Here is a 23,759-nt window from a genome sequence, read left to right on the forward strand (position 1 = left end):
CGACTGGCCGCCGTATACATACACCCGTGCATAAGGGGAATAATAATTCCCGCCCCTCCACAAACACACCACTCAATACCAAGGAGCGAGGAAGAACTGTCCAGGTGGGACGAGTATAAATAGGGGCCGTAGAAATAACCCTGTTCACACATCCTTTCAGCCACCGCCGAAGCTACCGATTTACGGTTCGCCCCAATGGAAACGCTACAATAGCGGCTCGCGCCGTTCCGCCGAGGAGCGCGTGAAAGAGAATTCCTATACTATAGCCGCGCAAGATCGTCCGGATTTCCAGGTATGCGAGAAGTGGGACGTGGAATCATCGCGAGCTCGAATAAGGGAAACCTCATCCTCGTTTCGTAGGAAGACTTTCTCTCTCTAGCGCCTATTCTACAAGCGAGTACGCCCAAACACCTGCCGTCACGCGCGCGAAGCGTGAACTACGGGAAGAGCACACAAAGGGCCCCAGAAAACCTAACAAGTTCTTCGCAGCCTTCCCCCCATAGCCAAATATCGGCAGTTAAGAAGTACGGCCATGCGGCGAAGAAGCGGCAGACCTACGCAAAGAGACGAGCGCAAGAAAATACCGAAAAGGAAGGACCGAGCCGTTCGGGAAGAATGCATGAATACGCGCACAGGTGCGGAAGCTGTGGGGATGCTGCACGTGCGAGAGACTGGCCCGTAAAATAAAGTGAGAAAAAGGCGACGCCGCTTTGTCTCAACGGCAGCGGCGGCGGCCTTGGATAGCCAGGTTCCTTCGGGACGAATAATTAAACGAGCAGCTGCGGCGAAGAAGCACGTCTATAGGGTGAAGGTTAAATGCGAGCCTTTGAACAATCCCCCCCCCCCTCACTACACACACACACACATACATTCCGCCTATCGTTGAGACGTCACAGAGGCAACGTGAATCATGAATGACGTCCAGCACGCGTGAGGTGAGGGCCTGTCATTGACACGCGGAGTACTGGGTACAATAAGTTTATATGTACAGGAAGGTATATGACAACACTACGATGCACGAGTGGCCAGAAGGTGGCGCTGGTGAACACTCTCAAGGTTCGTATACAGACAACATTAATACCCAAGAAAGTAGCAGGGGGGGACAGCGGCCGATGTAGCTCAGTTGGAAGAGCACCGGACGCGATATTCGGAGGTCGTGGGTTCGGTTCCCACCATCCGCACGTTGTTTTTTCTTCTACTTTGTGTTTAATTATCTTTCCCCTAAACAGATTACATTACTAATCTCTGTGATTATCCAAGTAAACATTAAAAAAATACATAAAGTACCATCTCCAATGCTTTCCTTGGCCTCGCCGACTGTTGGCTTCTTTCCTTCATGTATTATAACGAGCACCCTCATTTCCCCTTCATTTATCTGCTTGCAGGAAAGTATAAGAAAGATAAATGACCGAAGAAAGGGAAGAAAGCAAGCAAAATAAAAGGGAAACGGTAAAAAGAAAGAAGAAAAGGAAAACGAGCAAGCATCGGTTTGTCAGCGTCCGTCAACCCAGCTCCGCAGTGTTTGGCAATAGTTGGGGGGGGGGGGGGGGGGAAAGAAATTGTGTGAACAATTTGTATTTGTTTACTTGGTTTTATAACGTGCTTCTCTCCTTCCCGAAAGACGCTCTTTATTTGACCTTGTATTCGATATTATTTTGCTCACTCTCTTCTATTTCTAGCTTATTTTGTTTCATCGCCTAGGCAAACACCGCGAACAGGGTAAAGGGGAATGTAACTCGTTAAGTATACTGAGTCAGTAAACAGGCAAATCAATTACCTAGCATATGATACGTTTCAAGCATTACTATGCCGTAAACCAGTATGCATAGTTATACAGCTTTTCCTACTCGACTTTCCAATCACTAAAGAAAAGAAAAAACTACAATCGCTCACGTCGTGCACCTTGGGCTACTCAACAGTGCAGCACCAGAAATGTACATCCCTGACTGGTGACACGGAATAGTTCAGAGCATGCCCGGCACTTTCATAAAGGATCGGAAAGCAGCAAATGTCCTTGGAAGCACGTTACGGACCTGCACCTGTCAACAGTCAGGGCTGGACAGAGCAGTCATATCTGTCTAAAGTAAAATCGAACGAACAGGAGTCTTTTTTTCCTTTCTTTTCTTCAGAAAACTGTGGCTTGCTTCTAGGTTGTCAAGTATCGATGCTAAGGAATCACGAGAGCACTGCCGCTACTGTGCAGGTCACTGCGAAACCAGGAAGCCACGATCGTTCCACGATCGCTCCGCGCCGACCGGTTTTGAGGGATGTTAAGTACTTTCTCACATTAATGAATAAAGCAGATCGGAAGCACACCCATTTTGCAGCATGTGGAGCAGTGTTCCGTGTTCGAATGCGTCTTGGATAGCACCGAACGGGTCACTTCGAGCCATCATCCAAACTGTAAAAATGTGATTAAGAAAAATAGAGCTAATCAAGTAGGCGTCATTGTTGTTTGAAACGCAACCGAACTCACCGTTGAAAACATATATTGAAGGATAGCCCAGCTGGACAGCTGCGGCTCAACTTCGGCCATCCGGAGCTTTGTAAAAGTTCATCGATATCTCAATAAACCAAAGTTTACATGTATTTTCACTTACACTTGACCAGCACCAAAACGCGGCCGCAGAGTTCAGGCGGTCGGACCCCCACGACTCGCTGAACGCCGCCACGGCTGCCAATCGAGCGCGAGCTGCGAGCGCCAAATCGCTATTCAGCGAAAGGGCAAATTGGCGCTAATAGCGCGTATAATTGCTCTCGCTGCTGCCACTTCCGCAACGCCTGGTTACCCCCGCGCCGTCACCAGTGCATAATTAAATAGTTATTGCGTCAGAGCTGCTGGCGTGCGGCCAACGATGCGTGGTGGAGTTAACCACGGATAACAGATATTTGCTTCTCTGACCATTTCTTCTTTTTTTTTTTTTTAAGCGGCGTCGGGCTCCAGCTGCATACATCCCGCCCGGAGCGTATCTAACACGGAAGATTAATGACGAGAAACGAAGACTACACACCAGCAAAAGAAAAAATCATATTTCTTCATAGATCTTCTGAGAATGGCCTAATACGACTGATGTGGAGGCATAAAATAACAAATACCACGAGCAATAAGACCCTGAACGGAAACTTAGCTCTGCCAATAGTATATGCACAGCTTTCGTCGAGACTACGTAGGGCAGCAATCCTGCAACTTGCACACGTAGTGAGTTCTCGTAACACTCCTGTAGATCTATCTGTAAAACGTCTCGAGATAGGAGCTAGTGGTTCCGCATCCGCCACTAGATATCTTCTCGCATTGGTGATGCGAAGCGGGCCACACTGAGCGGCCCAAAAGGAGGCCGGTAAAACTGCGTAATACATGAATGGCGAACACCACAGGCGAACACGGCACTGCTATTTTCATTCTTCCATAAACATCGAAAAACTGACCCGATTTCCTCTCCAGAATGCTAAAGGTACTTGCACACCGGTCTTGTATTCATCCATTTAAACTGAACATCGATGCTGCGCTGCTGCAATGGCTGAACAAAACGAAACAAGCGTAATCAAGTCACGCCCTCAAAGTAATCCCTGGCGCGCCCATACAAACGGCACCTGCGCGCTCATCGTCGCGAAAGAACACCAGGAAAAGCAGCGCTGACAACAACCGGACGCGACTTTTTCAGCGACTTCAAGAGGCGACGATTTCTGAGCGAGCAGAGCTATAGCAGAGCTCCCACTCGCGTCTCCGAAACCTGGGACGAGTGCCAACTGCGAACTCGCTTGTGAAACTGGCAAACAGAGACGATGACGGCAAGCTTTAGCGTGCTTCAAGGTAGCCAGAGGAGAACGTGAAAGAGTGGAGAAAGAGAGAGAGAGAAAGAGAGAAAGGTATATGCTATATTCGAATCCCTCCTTCTCGTATTTTTAATTTTTCTGTTGCTTTGGACTGCAGTACTCGAGTTAGTTCTGAAGGGTTCATTTGGTCCGACACGTCAACAAGCAAGTACGGAATTTGCCCGCGGGTCGTTGGCACAAGGTGCTTCTGAAACACCACTGCTAGCATCCAGCTAATTTATCCGGAAACAAAATCGACCGAAAACTTTTATATTATACAAACGCACTTCCGAAAAAGAGACATATAACAACTGCGGGATCGTTACAGAAAACAGCGCACCATATTACTCCTGGATTGGCCGGATTATATACATAGTTGAATATCCATATTGATGCGGTATAGCGAGAACTACGAAAATGCTAACAGTGGATAATCGTAATTGGCCCATTGCCAAGCGGCTCGCAGCTGCAACGAAAAACGGTGTCCTTTATCGTTTTTCTGTTTCCTCGTAATGCAGCTTCATGAATCTTTATAAAAATGCCATTCACCTGCCAGTACAGAAGTAGTATAATGGTTCTTTTACGGCCGCAACCCGTCATTCAGTCTTCCTCCTCCTATGACCTGAAGCCCGTATTTACCGCCACCTGTCGGCCGCCAGTGGCAAGCACAGCACAGCGTAAATCAAGGGGATATGTTCCCTCGTAATTGTGAGCAAGCTACACGGCGCGCTGAGCGCTGAGGTGCCGCGCGGACAAGATGGTGGTGAGCTACTGTTTTTAAAGTTTCACGATCGGAAACTTCGGACAGCCAAGGAAAATCAGTGAGATCAGCGAAAATCCAAAATTTCTGCGGTAATATTGGACGTTTGGTGCTCAGCCCTTTTGAACAGGTGTGTTTTCTGAGCTTGGTTTCCCGATTGCACCCGCCTTCGCAGACATAGCGGCCGTACAGACGGCGTCAAAGCTCAACTCCTGGTATGAAGAACGCTATGCAGCTCGTAGAAAACAAACTTGTGTGCGAACCTAACCAAACATCGCCCTCTGTACAGTCGCCCGCGGCTGTCTGCGTTTCGTCACGTGCCACGCAAGCCGCTGCTTGCGGGAGACGAGACGCACAGAAGCATCTTTTTTTATTTCGTTAGATGGGTGCAGCGCAAGTATTTCCTGCATTATAGGCGTGTTTACACTCCATTCAGCGTATGTGAGGCACGGTTTAGTTCAGCTCCTGACACGCTCAGGAGTCCAAGATAGGCTCTGCTTGCGAAGTATATGTACGACGTTGGGAGCTGCTGTTAGCCCACAGATCTGAAAACACTTACCCGGGTCAACATCCTTCCAGCCTAAACAGATTCTATCGCCAGCTCTCGGCATCAACATACTCTGCGCTTACTTCTGGTGCTAAGCAATGAAGTGTTTTCGAAGACTTTCTCAACGGTACCATGCAGTTAACTTTGACGGTATATACGCATCGACAGTTTGAATAACAGGTTCGAAGCAAGATAAGCCGGAGTCTGGAAGAAGGCAAAACAATTAAATATTGTAAATAATATGCAAGCGGTTATTTCGCTTCCATCACATGTTTAACGCGAGCCGTCGGCGGTCTTGAGACTCACCTTGCAAATAAGGGTCGCCCTCAGCGTCATCACGTCTCGTCTACCGGGCGGCGGTGGAGGCGATGGGAGAGGTCCATCCCTGCGTCTGCAAAAACCAGAGAAGAAACAACTTCGTAAATAACTTGCAAACATCTCAACATCAGCAGTCATAAAGACGCGAAATATATATATATATAGTAGAAACTAAATGGCTCGTTCAAATCGGTACACTCTACTTGAGGTGACCGCCGGACAGGACCGTTCGTAACAAGCTGCTAAGATCGCATGGTGTAGGGTCATCGTGGTAGCGTCGCGATCGGAATTCCGACATCGGGCGCGACGCCAAAATTGCCAGAAACTGGCTGCTCAAAGCACGAAACCAATAAACCTCGTGTCGTCGGCGCCAAGTGTAAAGTACCCTGTCGAAATTTACTCGTGAATTCTTGGGGAAGAGCATGTGCCTCTCACAACTGAAACATTCCTTCACGAAAGCTCCGGCCGATCGAGGTACCACCAGCACAAAGACTCATCCATGACTGCAAAAAGTTCGAAAGCCTCTAAAACCACATGTTTGTAAAAGCAGTACCGCAGTTCAGAGTTGCTCACGTCAATACTGTGCGCACGAATCCTGTGTTGACTACTGGAAGATTCTACGCATGGGGAGGCAGGTAAAAGACTCGATTTTATAGGCACCAGTGATGGGCATGTTGGAAATGCTGCGCGTCTAGAGCAAAGAGCTTCCACTGCCGGTCAGGTCAAATTTTCAGGAGTTTCTTAGCAAAATCGCGAGTGTTCATCTAAACGCTCCGCTCTGCCTTCAACCTCGCAACCCCGTTGTTGACAATCGAGCGGAATGACGCGCTGTATTGTATCAGCTGATAGTCGTGTACAACGAAAGCAACAACAAACTTGAATCAACGAGATATTCACACTTGTTGCTTTCACGTACGCAACCTCGAGGACCAAAAAGAACGATTTCGACTATCATGATGTAAACGAATAACACATAGAGCGTACAGCCAATCTGCATATATATATAAACAAGCAGAAGCTTTGACTCTGGGAGCACATTGTCGCACTGTGAGAAATAGGACGTAGAATCCTTTCGCGTACTCTGCATGCTGACGGGGCGGGTAAGGGAAAGTGTGTGTGTGTGTGTGGGGGGGGGGGGGGGGGGGTGAAATGGAAGAAAGACTGCGCACCGCCGTCATTTTCATTCAATTCATGCATTTTGCCCTGCTCCCACACTGAAGGCCCCCTCAAAGAATGCACACAAACATACTACATACACAAGAACACTTCACCTGCCTGTCGGCATTTAGGCTCCGACGCAAACACACACTTCACAGACATGCGGCATTCGCGCATTGGTCGGTCAGGTCGGGTTCACGAACCCCGCTTCTGTTGACGCGAATGGCACGCAGAGGAGTTGGCACTGCTGCTCCGTTTACTCAAGAATGCCGCTCCCGCCGGCGACAGCGAAATGCGAAGGATTCGAAGCGCGGCTCCTCACGGGAGAGCGTCAGTCAAGAAGTCGTCTCGAGAAACGGCATTCCATCCGGCGGCCCCCTTCGCGCCGCGCGGATGCGTGTCCCGGAGACAACCAGAGAGATGCTATTCCTCCCTAGTCGTCGTCGCTGATATGGCCAACGGTTTGCTAAAAAAGCCCTTGCGAATATTCATTTAGAGAGTCCCCAGAGCGTAAATACATAGTTCATAACCAGTCCTCAGACAGTTGTTAGAGAGCCCATAAACAGTCTACAGACAATTAATCGAGTTCGAACTGCGCACTAGTGAGGGACGCTCTCACTTCTGAACCTCGCTGAGTCGTTTTAACTACATTTCAAGGGTAATACTGACGTCACAGAACTACAACCATCTCACTAGTCAGGAGTATCCGTATCAGAATCCAGGACTGTCCCAATGACAGTTTATAATGAGACAAGTATACCCGTTGAACACTGATAGGTTTATTTCGTGTGTGCGTCCTTCGCCGCCGCTGCGTCAAGCGACAGCCCGGTAACCTTCGAGGTTTAACAAATTAGAGGACTGGAGGATTTCGATACGTGAACCTCGGCGTAATTTTATTGGGAAAGCAATACTACTCGCACTTTCAGGCCTTCGCGGGACCCGGCCACAGTTACGTCTTACCCACGTGACGCTGTGACGTCACACCCCACGTGACACACGGGCTGGCAGGAGCTGCCATCTTGGGTCTCTCGTTTCACATGGGACGGTTATGTCAGAATCAGCCTGCTAGGACCCTGGCATTCACGTTACCACTATAGGCCACTAAGGCACGTCCATAGGAGTTGGTTGAAGCGGGACTTTTTATGTGGGCTGAGGAAGAAGAAAAAGAGAAGAAGAACGCTCGGTCACCCGCAGCTAATGCTATCGCTAAATTTTTATATTCAGCAGCGCTGAACCCGTGTAATTTTTTGTTTCCCACTAGCTCGAAGAACACCGAGTTCTACCCTGTGGGAATCGTGGGAAGTAAGGTTGCTAACTTATATGTGTCGTAACATCCTCACAGGTTCTTATACCAAAACTGGTAAGGCCGCTTGTGTAAGGGCGCTCTGTCAACGTGACATGAAAGTTTAGGAAATGTTAATTTGGCTAAAAAAAGAAAACGTGAGGATAAGTACGAGTAAAGCAGCAAGAAACAAGCGTGCTCGTTTACACTCCCTTTTGCGCACGGCTATAGTTGCGAGCGCGACACTACAAACACAACAAATCATCTCGAGTGGATTAATTCCATTCACGAGTGTCCATCCCAAAACATGCGTGGTGCTGCCCCACCACACTTTCTCTTCCCCCCTTTTCACCTCTTCAGCACCTACCTCAAGGCGCATTTACATTTCAGTTCACCCAGCTCGCAACCTCTCTCCCCCCTCCCTTTCTCCGGCATCGTCGAACTACTGCACACTGACACCATTCCCACCATTTCCTGGTTTTCCACGCCTACTCTCACCAATTTACTGAAAAGCAGGTAATTTGTAATCGCGGCATACTAAGTGGGGTAACAGGAACAGCTGTCAATTGCACACGATAGACAGATAGAAAAAAAAAAAGCTTCAGTTGCCTCCGTACATATTTTATTCGCGCTTAATGACGCACGAAACAAAGAACTCCCGGTGGAGCCAAGCACGTCAATATCAGAGCAGCGCTCGCGGCGAGCAGAACAGAGCAATGCCGGACGCGTACACGTCGCTCGGGCGGAGAGAGTGCACCAGCCTCTAGAGCGGAGCGAGACGTCGAGCGCATTTATCGCGCTACGCGCGGCACACGCGACCGCCGCCTCATCGGAAATGCGGATTCGCGGCGACTGGAAATCGACATCAGATGGGCCGGGCCGACCGTTCGATCAGACCGCCCCGGGCATTAGGCGAAAGTGAAGGAGATACAGTAAAGAAAAACACACGTGAAAAAAAAAAAAAAAAAAGAACGCCGGCGAAGGGGCAAAAAAAAAAAAAATGAGCACGCATAAAAAGTACCGAGTTTTCCGGAATATATCATAATCCAAAAGTTGAGTTTCTGCGTGGCTTGGTAAAGCGCTCAAATGTATATGGCACTCATTATTAGTTGCCCGCTGTCGGTTGATCCGAGCGACAGCTCTCGGCGCCACCTCGTGCATTTCAAATTAAGAAAGAAAGAAAAAAAAATTACCACCGATTTAGCGTGTTTAGGCCAAATACGAATTAGGCGCGCCAAAACCTTGATTTGCCTTCGGCTTCGGGTCGTTAATTAGCATTAATTAGCATAGTTATAATATACCAGATTATGTCAAAGACGTACCACCTGACATAGACACGAAACCCCGCTTTAACCAAGACGTGAGACCGCGCTTGCATGAGTAGCCCAGGTATTCGAAATTTCCGGCGTCTCTCATAGCCAGAGTCGCTTTGGAGCGCTAAACCCCATAAACCAACCAATTCGTGGAAAAGAAAAGCGACGCATGGTTGACATTACCGAGACGCCGGACAGCCGCCAAATCAGGACGAGATGTATGGGTATGGATGATAACAAATAGCAGAATTATTTATCTTCCAAAAATGAAAGATGCAGACATGGATATTAAAGATAGTGTGGGCTGTCCGGCGTCTTGATCTTCAAGGCGGCCGGCGTCCATCTGAAGTTCACGTGATTTAAGGGGCCGGTGCGGTGCCTATTTTCGTGTCCAAAGAGAACGCGTACCGTCTAGAAAAAAGAAAGGGAAAAACGTTTTAGTTGATTTTAGTTAGAAAACAAGTGTGGTTGTCAAGTCTACCCGTAAAGCTGGCACATTCTTTAGCAATAAAGGCGGAAAGTTTAGGCGCCGGTGGGCAATACCAAACAGTTCCGCGGGCTGCATGCGACCTGTGGGTTTGATATCCTTGACGTAGACCATTGAAGTAAAACCTATTCTCTCTCTCCCTTTTTTTTTTTTCATTACCTATGTCGAAATTCCCCCCTTCGCATTTAGAGTAACACCGGGTGTGGATTGTAGATCGGAAAAGGCAGTACATACCCAGCAGCCGGTGGGTAGCAGAGAACCACTCAATTCCTCATTGCGCGCCACAATTACGTCGGCCGTACACCCGACCTCAAGACTGCAGTCCGACGGATCACTCTGACGTCACCCGCTCCATCTGACCGGCGAATTATCTCTCCAAAGAGAAAGCACAGTTCCCCGCCTACGACATTGTAACTGCGACCAAGAAACTCAACGAGGATAGAGAAAGATGACGCGCCGTTTGTCGATTCCAAGCTCCAACGACTGCTCGCGCTCACAAGCGCCAATGGTCCAGGCCGCGCACGCGCCTCCACTCCTCTTCCAATCTGACATTCTAATGACCGCGCGCAAGTGCCGCTCGTCTTATCTTTCGCTGCTTTTAATCCTTTCTTATACGTTGCTCCGGCCCTGCTGCTTGCGATGCAACCAACGAACAGCCGCGCCGCCAAGGCTTACCGCCAGTCGCTGCGTTAAGAAATCACAAAGATCGCAAAAGGCTGTCCGCAAACCGCCGACGAAGCGAAGTGGGCAATCAGTGACCCCGTTCTCCCTCTCTCTCAACTGATCCGCCCTTCCCCCTCGGCCCTCTAAACATTCCCTTCCCGCTCCTCCACTAAATCCACATGCTCCTCTTTCACGCCCGAGCAACATGCGCTAGCAGTGCTTTCTACCAACGCATACACGGACTCCGTATGTACATTACGTGCGTGAACAGCGAGCGTCGAACCTGATTTTCGGAGACTCCACCACGAGGTCTTCCGTTCGACAAGGACACACGAACGCGTCGGAGAAAGAGAGAGGAAAAAGAGAGGGGAGTAGCGATGTCCTCCACTCGCGTTCTCACCAACAACACCGAAACCATTACGGAGGCAGGTTGACGCCCTGCACTTGATCTTTCAAGAAAGGCGCCATGTGGGCGGGGCTATAGCCGCCACTTGAGCGTAGACAGGGTACACAGCCGCGGACAGGGACACAGCCTCGCTGGTAGCCAAACACAAAGCGGCGCACCGTCCTGGCCACTGCGTGTATCGACGGGCACGAACCACTCTGCAGCTTATATGCACGCTGTCCGTTATACGCCAGCAACTTGAAGGTACTGCACCTTGTAATAAGCTTCAACTTGGCAAAGGGTGTCGCATAGGGTCCAGACGAATGAAGCCGTAGTCGCAAGCGGGTGAATTGGGTGCAGTGATGAGCTTATAAGACATCCTGGGCTAGCCTGGGACAAGCTGGCCAAGAGGAATAAGTGGTCTACGAAGAGACGTGTTTGTCATCTGAAGAGCTCTACACGATAGAGACCACAATGTCGATAGTGGTCGACGGTCATGAAAATTGTGTTCGTGTGAGTACGCAGCACGTCTCGCGACGCGATACGCGCCGCATAGACGGGCCATAGATGGGCAAGATATGTTCAAGCGGCTATATTGAACAAGGGGAGGAGGAGGAGAAAAGGAGGTCATAAAATAAAAAAAACGGGACAATGAACAAGTTGGGGCACTAGAAGGGCAAGAAATAGGACCACGCCTTCACGTTCCTGCAATTGTCACATTTTTTTTTTTTTCGCTCTAAATGTAGTCTATAATGAGCCATGCGGTCAAAACGAAATATTCGCAAAAGGTACTGCGCTAAAGCTGAGCGCGGCCTAAAAAGCACGGCAACATAAGCTCCAAATGAAAACACGGAGGTGTTTTCACTGGTGGGGAAGCTGAGTAGATTGTATAAGTAGTTCGACAACTTAAGTCCGAAGTGAATGACTTACGCAACGGTTCAACGAACCAGAAAATCCAGATTAGAAAGGATGCGAGGGGTGTGACACATGGGACCGGTGTAACCAAACATAAATTACGCTGCGCTCGTGCAGATAAATAAATACAAAAGCACGCCGCCTGTGCTGAGAATCTAAACAAGAACCAGACAGGCTATCAAAACAGGCGGAAAATTGCAGTTCCTTGAAAGCGGCAAAAACAATACAGACAAAACAAAAACATGAGGGCTAAGCTCGCCGATCCTTGCGCCAGAGTGCAGAAGATGTAATCAAGCGTGGGACCTGTGACGTTCCAGTGAAAGTGGCAAAGAAAAAAAAAAATAATATATCGATATTCACTGAAAACCAAGGCGCCGGTGGCGCATTTGGTTGCGCAGACGGTGGCGCATGGCAGACGAACGACGACGTGCCAAGAATCACGTGCGTAGGGTCACATGACGACCGGTTGCCGATGCAGCGCTTAAACGCTTCATGCCCTAAGCTCCAGCTGCGTCGCTTTGCAAGGGCAAGGCGACGTCCGCAAAGAGACAGACAAAGAGAAGAGGAAAAGAGACACGCAAACAAACGGGCCTGCTGTGCAGAACATCCAGGCGACGTCGGCTGGTTCTGTAGGCGGGACGCTAGTTCAAACAACTCTCTGCGATAAAATATTGCGTGTACTCCAAAAAAAAAAAAAAAAAACTCCTTCTTTCCCCTCAGACAACTTCATCTTCTAAGCGGTTCACTCCTTTCCTGTTTTTTCTTCTCTCTCAGTTTTTTCCGAACTAGCTTCTCTACTCTTCCTTCCCTACACTTTCGTAACCTCCGAGTTTCCTTTCCCCCCATTCAGCAATCCGGATATCATCTCTAATGGTAAGGCAAAATGAACTAAGCTAAAAACGTAGTCGCGCCTGGGGAATTTCTGCTACGCAGTGATATCTTTCTGCTCAGCATTTCACGCACAGTCGCAATGGAGCAGCAGCCTGTTTCATAAGGAATCTTATGCACAAGAGAGATGCCACAGAGACGTTGTAAGCGCAAGCAGGGAAGCATGACCGCAGGAATTAATGCTAATCACCCAGGCTTAACCTTGAAATCTTATGCGCATAACTCGCCTGTAAAGCAGTGCACTGCCAAAAGTAACTAAGCAAAGTGGTTTTTCTTTTTTCAGCGCAGTGGACCACTTACGGCACTCTTTTAGCTCTGACTGGGCGTTCCCTAAAGAGTCCTCTATAAGGACAATGGGCTCTCTGACATAGAACTTTTGTTCTCACGTTTCTAGACATTTTACGCCCGTAGGGTTGATGTAAAAGGTCGGCTATAATGCTGAGAAACGAATCCCGCAACTTAGTTACTTTTGGTGAAGACTGCACGATATTGCGCGTCTATTTTCGTAAGCAGTAGTATATATATATATATAAAAAAAAAAGCAATGCCCAGCCCTAGGGTGGCACATGAAAATACGGACAAGAATTACGCGGGAAATACTGATTCGATCCCGGATGCTCACCAGAAACCACGCTAGTTAGTACAGCAGGCGCGGCGGTCATTTACTGCCATCACATTCATAACATATTATAATTATATCACTATTATTGTTATATGCACATTGTATACCACTATACACCTGAGATCATCCCATAAAGTGGCAGAAACGTCGTTATTGCAGGCCCATTTAATTTCGCAATGACCCCTTCCGCCACAATGCAATTGACCTTACTATATGCAGATCGCAGAGAGCACACACGATCAGGGAATGGCGAGGACACAGAGTCACGCCCGCTGTCGAAAACAGGGGCATTCGAGAAGATGTACCCTGCAGTGACTTAATGAAAGAAAAAAAAAAACGTTTGCAGTATGCTTAGAAAGGCACTGCGGGCAGCATACGATCGCAACCGCGGCGCTGTTTACCACGAGACGAAAGCACTCAGCTGTTATTACCGCAGCTACCATGGTGCACAGCTCGCGTCCCGGATGATATTGAACAGGCCCGGGGAGTTGCATGCTAAACCGGTAAACAGGTTCGGTAAGATGCGTACGTTGTTGTTGCGTACAAACTGTGTTTATGCGCGTTGTCCGCGCATTCAAAAAATAAAAATAAAAGCGCTATAACCTCGGGCGCAGCGGAGCGAAGTTTAGAAAGCAGCGCAACCAGTGGCGTGTCGCCGAGGGACTACATTTTCACGGGATATCAGCGCATATCACGCAGTAAGCTTGAGGCGAAAAAACTACAAAAAAAAAATAATAATAACGGCGCCGTACAGGCGGGACAAAGCAAAAAACAGGATGAAAAGAGAGCAAGGTATGCCTTATTTAACGCTGGTAATAATTTTGGCTTGATTACGTGCGTCATGTGCGACTCCAGATCACAGTGATGAATGTCCCCATAGCGAAACACGAAAATCAGAGGTAGGAGAAGCCGTATCCGATGAAATACAGTCAGACTAAAGATAAGAGAAAAATAGAAATGAAGGAAACAGGCAAGACAACGGCGAAAGTAGGCGCAGTGCACCGCATAACGTCTGGCTGCCTATTATACACGCTCCAAGCTATCTTGGGCGAGTCCTTACGATGTTCGTGCACCTGGCCATATTCCGTCCGACCGTGAGCAAGTGTAGCGTGCAATTCAGCGTTACTGAGGATGTTGAATGTTCGCCGGCTGCAATCCATAACGGGCGGCAAACATTGGCGGTACGCGTCTATAGAACAGGCGCGCCGTTCACCAGATCGTGCGAGTCTGTTGGTGATCATCCGTTCTTTCTATGCGCAAAGATTGTATTTGGCCGAACGTAAGCGGCGAACGATTACGGTGGTTGACGCAAATGCTCAGGCAATCACGTCACATGTAGACCGAGGCGCAATGTGCGGAAATAGAAGGCTTTGCTCTAAAAGTGGTCTCAGAATGACGGGGGTTCGAAACGTGACGTACAAGGAGGAGCCGGTAGAATATACAGCAGTTGGCGTAACCCGGCAAGTAAGAAAGGTGAGGAGACGCAGCGGCTTCGTCGGGCAAGGGAGCTTTTTATTTATTTATTTGATTACTTATTTCACAAAATCAAATAGCGGATATTGATTTCTTGTACGCCCGCACCGAATACCTGAGCTCATGATTTTGACCAGGTTATATCCTATAATTTTCCTTTAATATATAGGGGTAACTGAATCGGGCAACTGAACCCTACAGGGAAGCAGTACAGTCGACATTTGAGGCGAAAGCTTTTCCTGGCTCACGAACGGTGGGGGCACAATCTCCAGTCATCTGATAATCATAAAGCATCAGGACCTTGAAGCCTGCAGCCCTTCCAAGAGCAACAGGAAGTATACTGCAGTATACTGTTCCTTCGTTCTTCGTCCCTTTGCGCTGTTTTTTTTTTTTTTTTCATCCAAAATGAAAGCAACAGGAAATACAAACGTCCAGCACTGGCCAACACTTCCAGCAGTGTCTGCAAGCGAGCAGTCCAAGTCAACATTACATTGCTAGCCATCAAGCATGATGTTAAACAAGAAAGTAGAGGGAAGAACATCAAGGAACCCAAGGCTAATATTTATGGTTACAAAACAAGCAGAACGTTAAAAATTGAAACAACAACAAACAACAAAAGAAGGTTCGCCGATGGTATCTTATCTATTTTTTTTTTAATTATTACTTGGCTCAAAGCCTGATTATTTTAGTTTCAATCGACTATTTGCCTGCTCTAAATATGTGGCGCAGGCAAGGCTTTTTTTTATTAGGACCTCATCACAAAAAAGAAAACAGATCAGTTGGCATAGCAACTGGGACGACGGCATGTGCAGCGGATACCACTGTGACAGGGCGACAAGAAAAACATCAACAAAGTAAATCTGTTTTTTTTTTTTTTTAGCTATTTCAGACCAAGAAAAAATTCTAGGCGTTTTTCACAGCGCCCCTTTAATAGGTAGGCATGACTCGGCCGCAACAATAGTGAGTTCAAATACGCCAGGAGCCAAATCAAGTCGACAGGACACCACTGTTTCGGTAACCATGGAGGTTTGGACGACATCTGAGCCCCGAGTTGCCTCCCAAATGGCCTCCGCTTAACCACCTATTTTCCCCTCAGCCAGCGTGCCTCAAAAGTCCTCTAAAGCTTTTCATTCGAGAGTGTCCGAAGCTCCCCCTTCCCTTCTCCATTAAATTGATTCTCACTTAATGTGTACTTGTCGCTTACAAACTTAAGCATGCATGAAGTCTGCATTCCGTGAATCTACTAGATTCACAGCCCATAACTTCATAGGTGCCGACCATAGACGCAGGTACGCACGATGCGAACTTGCAATTTATTTCCTTGCCCAGGCCTTACATGACAGTCTCACAGAGTACATGTCCAGCTACCATGCAAGGCATATCCGACCGACCACCAACACTGGAACCGAGCGGAGAATCCACTATGCCAGGCGGTATGTGGCAGCGATGCAGCGCGCCCGCTGCCGAGGGAACTACACAGTGCCTCTCCGATTATGAGGCAGGGAGAGGTCAACGGAAGGCAACAAGGCGCACCAGAAAGCGTAGGCACTCGTGCGTGGTTGTAGGCAACAAACACTCAGAGCGGACCAGCGTTGCGGCGGCAGGATTTGCAGCAAGCAGGGCGGAGCGGAACACAGGGGCTTTGGCGGCGCCACGTGTCTTTTTTTTTTGTTTGTTTGTTCTTCAGGGACATCCATTAGCTTAACGATGTGACTACGGGACGCGATATAGGCGAGCACGAGTCCCGACGCCGGAAGGCGCCGACGGGACGCGGTTTTCTTCGCGTCGCGTTAAGGCTGGCGCCCGGATACCGTGCGGTAAAAGCCGGTGAAGGGAGGGGCTGAGAATGGAGGGAAAGGGGGGGGGGGGGGGTATGTTACTGTCGGTTGGCATGAAATGATACAACCGATAAGATAACTTAAAAAAGGGGGAAATGCGTTAAAAAAGACACGGACGAGAAGAGGACATGGACGGGCGCATAAGATAAGATAACAAGGATTGAAACCAGCCAAGGGAGTGCAAAAATATAAAGAGAAGAGCAAAGCTACCGAGAAAATGAAAATAGAAAAAGAACCGATAGACGAGAAAAAACGGAAAAACAAGAAAATATGTGTGGATTAAAAAAAAAAAAAACTATAGAAATGGGAGAAACGGAAGAGAATAAAGACACTTTCCCTTGAGCAGAAAAGGGAAAGGGGGGAGAGGCATCTTCGGAGAGGACTCTCATTATGCGACTTCCAGTCAGATCCGGCTTCCGTTTTGTTGGTGCTTTCGCGATCGTACGCTTTTCTCAGTTTGTCAATGCGTAGTGGCGTCACTCGTTCCGCTTGTCTTACTGGATAAACAAGCTATTAAAATTGGCGTGTTTCATCGGGGTAGATGCACGTGACAGTGAAGAATGTCTGTAGCGCCCACAACTTCTTTCCCTGCCTCGTCTCCCGGGTCGATACGTATCCGTCCCGCCAAGCGATCGGCATGAAAAGAACATGTAAAGACGCGATCCAGTCTGAATTCTCGAACGGGTTCGATCTCTTTAGGCGACGAGCGTGGCGGAGACGGACGCGCATGACAAATGTGCTGCGTGGTGTCCCCAAAAACGCTCTGCATTCTTCGTTGCTGCTTTTACGTTTCGGCGTCAAGTCATAAGCAACGACATTGAAAGAAACGCCGAAGCAATATGAAGCAAAATCGCAACACGCGACGCTGAAGTGAACACACACAACAAGACGAGAGAGCTGCCGGTGTGCACAAAGTGGAATTTTGAATAGGCCCGAAAACTTGCGCATCATTCGGTGCATGCCAGGGAATGAAATGCAAACCACCCACCTATCCGAACCATTTCTTAGCTGGCGATGGAAATTGGCCCCATTCCTAACGTCCTCACCCTCTATTTCGTGAACATAATTCCAAATGTGTTCCTCTCATATTCTCCATATTTTTGTGCTGAAACGACGGTAGGATTCCGACATCTCCCTCAACTCGGACGGGGAGTGTTATTCTAAGGCTCCGTCCAATTCAGATCCACTTGATAGTTGATTTATCGAAGTTAGAAGAGCACTTCATTTCGCAAAACACGATAGCTTTTTTTTGTATTATGGGGAACTGAAAGACTGGTTGGAAGAGAAATAGTGGGCTGTTTTCAAACCGTTGCATGGATGGAAACAAAAGGGGTCAACTATGAACGAAACGACCATTTCGAATTATTCGCTGTTTCCTCTTTCGCACTGCCGCGGGTTGAAAAAAAAAAAAAAAAAGCATACGAAGCGAAGCTTCCCACAAAGAGTATTCGACAACATTAAAACAGAATTCTTCAACTGGTCTCCAAGTTTTAAACCAATGCGTTTCAAAGTTTGCAACAATGAAACGACTGAATTTGCTTTCTTTTTCCTATCTTCTCGGCCCGTAATTTTCACTATTCGCGAACAGGTCCCACTCTGAAGCAGACCACCACCGGTTGAGTCACCCAGTGGGGCACCGCGGGGTATGACACCATACAGGCAGTATAGCGGAGAGGCCTTCCTCCTTACCGATCGATTGAGCTCAAGCCCCTTCCATTATGCGATGTACACGAAGATAAAAACGAGGGAAAAAAATGTGTGTGTGTGTGTGTGGGGGGGGGGGGGGGGGGGGCCTCTGCTCGCTGCTGTTGACCGTCAGTAGTGGGAAATTCAATATACGCGGGGCTCCTCTCCGACGTTGCCCTGCCAACGCCCCGTGGGGTCCAGACCGCGGGGTCAGAAGCGGGACAACGCCCGGAAGCAGACCCGCCTCCTCTCCGGCTGTGCTGCGGGCCGACGGGGACATCGCGTGCAAATTGTAGCGGCGGGTCGGCTTCCGGCGCCGGAGGTCGGAAGGAGCTCAAGAGGGCGGGGCAGTCGATCGCGATGATAGAGGGAGGAGAAACACGTACGGGAAATGCATTAGCCGGCCATATAGACCATGCAGTATACTCGATTATCGAATTAATAACTGAGCGTTACGGACGTGGACCCGAGAAGGTCCCACGCGTCGTGTTAGAATTTAAAAGTCCCGTTTGGGATAGTTTGATAGTTTGGTACGCCTGTTTAAGAGCAGGATTCTAGAAGATACAATACAAAGAACCGACAGCTCTCTCGTCTGAGAACAGCGTGTTTTATAGTCAGCGATCCAGAGCACGTTCAAGTGTATTCTGTATACACACGCATGCCCACAGAGGCCAGAGAGTGCACTGTACTGGCAAGAGTGTTCCACTAGTGTTTTTCAGCGAAGGCTCCAAAATGCCCCGATACATATATCGCAATCGGTTAGCTGACGAACAACGTGAACGTGAGCATAAGGTCCCAACTAGAAAATAAATCAGAATAAGAAAAAAATTACTAGTTTTTCGTCGCCCGAGCGGGACACCACTGTGATACATATCAATTCCATTTGATTTTTTTTTTTTTCAACTTTTCGCCCTTTATGGTGGGCTTAAATGACACCGCGTCCCCTTACAGGCGAACGATACGCGTCTGACAACGTAAAATACCGGCATTGGAATAAAGGGGCAGCCCCGAATTCCTACTGAAAGAATATAGCACGTTTGCTTATACAACATAAAACTCCACGTAACTTTTAAGTTCAGTCGTCTACCTAGTTGCATTGCGCTCACAGCCGAAACTGGGAGGGCGACTGAGCAAGTTCAGTACACCAGCTTCATTTGAAATGTCACATATTATACACTTCGCAGTACTGCACGTGCCAAACGTATGATGGTTATCTGTAATTTAGTGAAAACAGTGCCATACAAGTGTGGTTTGCGTACGGCTAAACACTATTGTAACGAGAGATCTCAACAAAAAGAAATAAGATGAGTTTGGCACCAGCTATTGCAACTTACGGCGCATGACAGTATACGTATTATTAGGCCTTGCTTTCTTATTATTATTAGGAACGTCCTAGCCAAGTGCCAGAACCGGATCATTATCAACAACAAAACACCTAAGTGTACTGGGCCGTAACCAGCGCGAGCACGCAGAGCCGGAAGGTGCACCGCGGTGATAACGTTTAAACGTGGAAACGCTGAAACATTGCAAAGCCACGCAACAGTCGCCAACCACACTACGCAAACCGAGCTTACGACCAGTGTTTTTTTTTTTTTGTTTTTTTTTTTTTTTTAAATGAGTCCATTAAACGAAGAGGATGGCCGGTACTCTTTTAACAGCCGTAAATACGCGAAATAACGGCAAAACATAAAAAAAAAATGCCACCCATCGGGCGCACGTACAAAAGACAAGGCAATGAGGGGAGGATGGGAGGGTACGGTGGGGCGGGCAGGGACGGCTATTAACCAATCCATTTATGCTACCGTGAAAGGGAATCAAAAGTGAACAAACAACGCCAGATTCAGCGAAGCGAGACGCCTCGCCGTTGCTTTTCGCAGGCTGACGAAACATATCCAAGAGGTTATACGGTGGAAGTAGCTGCACAAGTGGCGCCGACTAGCGGACGCTAACTGAACACGCCGCTCCGCAGGCCGGCCGGTCCGGAAACGCGGCAACGTTGTTTCTAGCGCAAGCAATTTCACGCCTCATTTAGCGCTCGGCCGCACCACCGGTGGGCGGCCGAGCACGAGTCAACACAGCTGAACACTTGCGCACACAACGCTGACTCCGAAGCGACTGAGCAAAAAAATAATAATAAAAAGATAAGACGGAAAGGAGATGACAGGAAGACAACGCTGATGTTCTCGCAACACAGCATCATAAAACCTGGTTATGTAAGGAACCGAGATGAAAGGCATTTTTGCCGGCATGCCCAAAGATATGTGATGGTGGGCATTGATAGCGAACCCGACAAAGTGGAACCTGAAGGAGTAGCAAAGTTAGCGGTCCCTTCCGCGTATGCTTCAGAGTGTGAATGTGTAGGTGAATGGGAGCTCCCACGGAAGAACTTCTATAGTCCGTGGAGGTCTCTTCTCCGTCTTCCAGGCCAAAGACGACAAAACTATGTTTTGTAGAGACTATATAAGATAACAAAGTGTGCCAAAGTTTCTTCGAATTTTAGAAAGACGAAAAGAAAAAGAAAAAACAGCACGCGCTGTCATTTCGTTGTGAGCGTTATTTCGTTAGTGTCATTCCAACCACCTTATAGATAATACCCCAACGGCATACTCACTACACCTGCGCCAACAGTTAATCCGCAAGGAGCCACTAACCTTTTTTTGGAAGCTCTGAACGAATTCTCGCTATAACAATAGACCAGCAAAGCGAGTAAGCGAGCCCTCGTGGGTGTGGGAAAGGGAAAAGGTGGGCATTAAGTCAGTAGTGGCACATGGCAGCGGACGACACACCTCCGGTTTGCAACCACTGAGCCCAGAGCTATATTGCTGCGCATACCGCGAACACGCTTGTATGGACAGGGTAGGGCAACCCCGCAAAGAAAAACCAAGGACGTGGAACAAAGCTTTTGTACTCCGCATCCTCACACTCTGGTGACCCGGACTGCGCCAGAGGAGGAAGCCAGATAACAACCAAAATATTCAGAAAAACACGGCTAGTAAAAAAAAAAAAAAAAAAAAAAAAAAAAAAAAAAAAAAAAAGGAGGAATAGGGGAAAATAATCCGGCAGTGAGCCGGGCGCCCATGGTGACGCAACATTGCGCGGCTTGCACAATCTATCTCACACACACGCTCTCGCTACCGCCAAAAACTGTGCAGCATTCTGCAAGCTATAGCTATTTCCGGAGCTTAAAATTCAATTTGGAGCCGAGCGAACACAATACAGACCGTCATTAAGAACGACGAAGCTTACTGGGTAATCAAGCTGACTCCATGTTAGTTAATAAGGAACCATTCTTCCACGAGGACTGATTCGTGAACTGGGCACGTAACGACTAATCAAGTGCAGGCTCCACCCAGCGCAGCCAATGTTGCACGCTTTTAAAACGAGTCGGATTATAGCTGGCTTCGGCGCCAGCACAGCGGAACATTTCTGCGCCACCGGATGGGCGAGGGCCTGGACGGTTGCCACGTAGAAGTGGCTTCGGGTCAACAGGTCACTGGAAGTCGAAGGGGACCGCGGCTTATAAGCGTGCGGCTATGTGCGGCCTTCTCGAGAGCGGGTATATAGAAAGAAACGCAGCGAATGATACCGCCTCTCCCTTTCCACGGGGCTCACAGCATGAGCGAGGCTTATAAGAGCGCACTTGACCTCGTTGACGACGCTGGGTCTTTGACGCGTATGTGGTGTGTGGCGAGGGCCAGGGGTCCCCTCCGGGCAAGGCCGCGTATAATATACTATGTAGCAAGAGCGTGGCGTCGTACCCCTGGACGCGATCTAGATTAACGGAAGGACATCGCGTGGTGGCTCGAAGGAAACCGTTGGACTAGCAAGTAACAAAGCAAGAGAGAGAGAGGGGGGGGGGGGGCGAACTTGACATCGGATGCCGCACCCTCAAGAGTTGGATGCATGGCCAGCTCAACTCTGAACAGACAGCGCCTGTCCTTGTGTTCTCTTCTTCATCTCTGTGGATTGTCTTCTGTTTGCGCTCTTCGGTTCCGTAGGAAATCATGAATCAACTAGGCCCAACCTAAGTTTTATTGCAGTTCTGAACAGACAGCATGACGTACACAAATCTGAGATTTACATTCTCGCCATTAGGACCACGCACAAGTACAAACAAAGGTAGAAGGCGCGTCGGAATTTTCCGAGCCATAGGGGTGTCTAAGACCGCGTTCTTCTGTTATCTCGCACATACTCATTAGCATAGTTAAATACAGCATTATGTGGAATATCACCCAGATTAGCTTAATACATTTCCAAGGTTTGGTTTGGTTTGTTTGGCTTAACGTCCCAAAGCGACTCAGGTTCAGGGATCCATTTAAGGTCACCGGAGGATTCAATTCTTTTTTTAAAGGACCTGCCCGAGTTGGCAGCTACCATCAACTCAGCAGTGTGATGTGGTCTAGTGACGTCACACAACTCGAGGACCAATAGGTGCCCGGCCATGGCACCTGCCAACTACGTGCACCTGCCAAAGGAATGTCAGTTTTCGCTCACAACGACGACAACGCTTTCCCGGAGTTTTCCGGACAACGGTCACTTTAACGCAGTCGCGTTATACTAAAGAATAAACAGTATTGCATTCATCAATTCAACAAAAAACTGTCACTGAATTCCGCGTTATACGCACAGTATATAATAACCACCATGCGATTTTTTTTCACCGATGTGACAAGAGCCATCTATGCGAAATAGCCAAAGCTTGACAGCCTCTTCGGTGATCAAAAGCCTTCCCCATTTCTTTTCAAGCTCTTCCACGCACCCTATTGTTCCAGAATAAACAGTATTGCATTCATCAATTCAACAAAAAATTGTCACTGAATTCCGCGTTATACGCACAGTATATAATAAAGCTTCCGAGAAGTGCTCGAAGAGAGCAAAGCAAACGGGGCTGTTGAGGCGACGATAAATCACGCTCTTAGGGCTACACCGATTACGATGCGATAAGCTTTCGGTACGCGGCGTTCGCTAAGAGATCCAACTCAAGTGATTTGATCGAGATAAACTACGGCAGATAAACCGGTATGTACAGACATTTTTCAGTCGTTCTCTTCGTGAACTCGTTAATGAGATTGTTCTTCCGCCTCAAAATTGGCGAGCAACAAGAAAGGGTGGGTCTTGCCAAAACCAAGCTACAAGAAAGTACCAGTTGCTCTATTTACTTAAGCTTGCGATCTATACGTATTTCGCTGCTGCTTTTGTTGCAGGAATTCCGTTCGTATGACGTGTTAAGAAACGTCAGAAGCTGCGAATGTAGTATGGCGGTACCTTTCTTAGATTAGAACCCCAACACTTCTACTACAATTTCTTCTTCACACAGATGACACGCGCCAGCAAAAATGGCATCCATCTTGGGCCTTAACTTTCCCATCACCTCTTTGTTTTTGTTTTTTCGCCCATATTTCATGTCTACGCGCATCACGCACGTATAAATTGAGTCAAGAGCACGACGCGTTTAAAGCTTCTTGCCGCATTGTTCGGGTTCATGTGCCGCCACTAGTCGAGCCCTGTTGGGCTGCCGCCACGTCTCCAGAAAAGGTGTCATCCTATCGCAGGACGTCGCGGGGCTCCTAAGATTGATTAACAGGCAGTGCAGCCCATACAGGTGGCATCG

General features: G+C 48.3%; 1 protein-coding gene across 3 annotated transcripts in view; it reads right to left on the minus strand.

Moving 5' to 3' along the window:
• The window catches only part of LOC146182299 (uncharacterized), a 238,159-nt gene that overhangs the window by 91,904 nt on the left and 122,496 nt on the right, over window positions 1–23,759 (minus strand). For all 3 annotated transcript variants that reach the window (XM_084577389.1, XM_084577391.1, XM_084577390.1), the window contains exon 2: window positions 5,427–5,511. The gene's annotated coding sequence lies outside the window, so the exon portion shown is untranslated. The remainder of the gene's footprint in view (window positions 1–5,426; window positions 5,512–23,759) is intronic.

The sequence above is a fragment of the Amblyomma maculatum genome, chromosome 8, assembly GCF_055883805.1.
Source record: "Amblyomma maculatum isolate TAMU_Amacu chromosome 8, ASM5588380v1, whole genome shotgun sequence".
NCBI lineage: Eukaryota > Metazoa > Arthropoda > Arachnida > Ixodida > Ixodidae > Amblyomma > Amblyomma maculatum.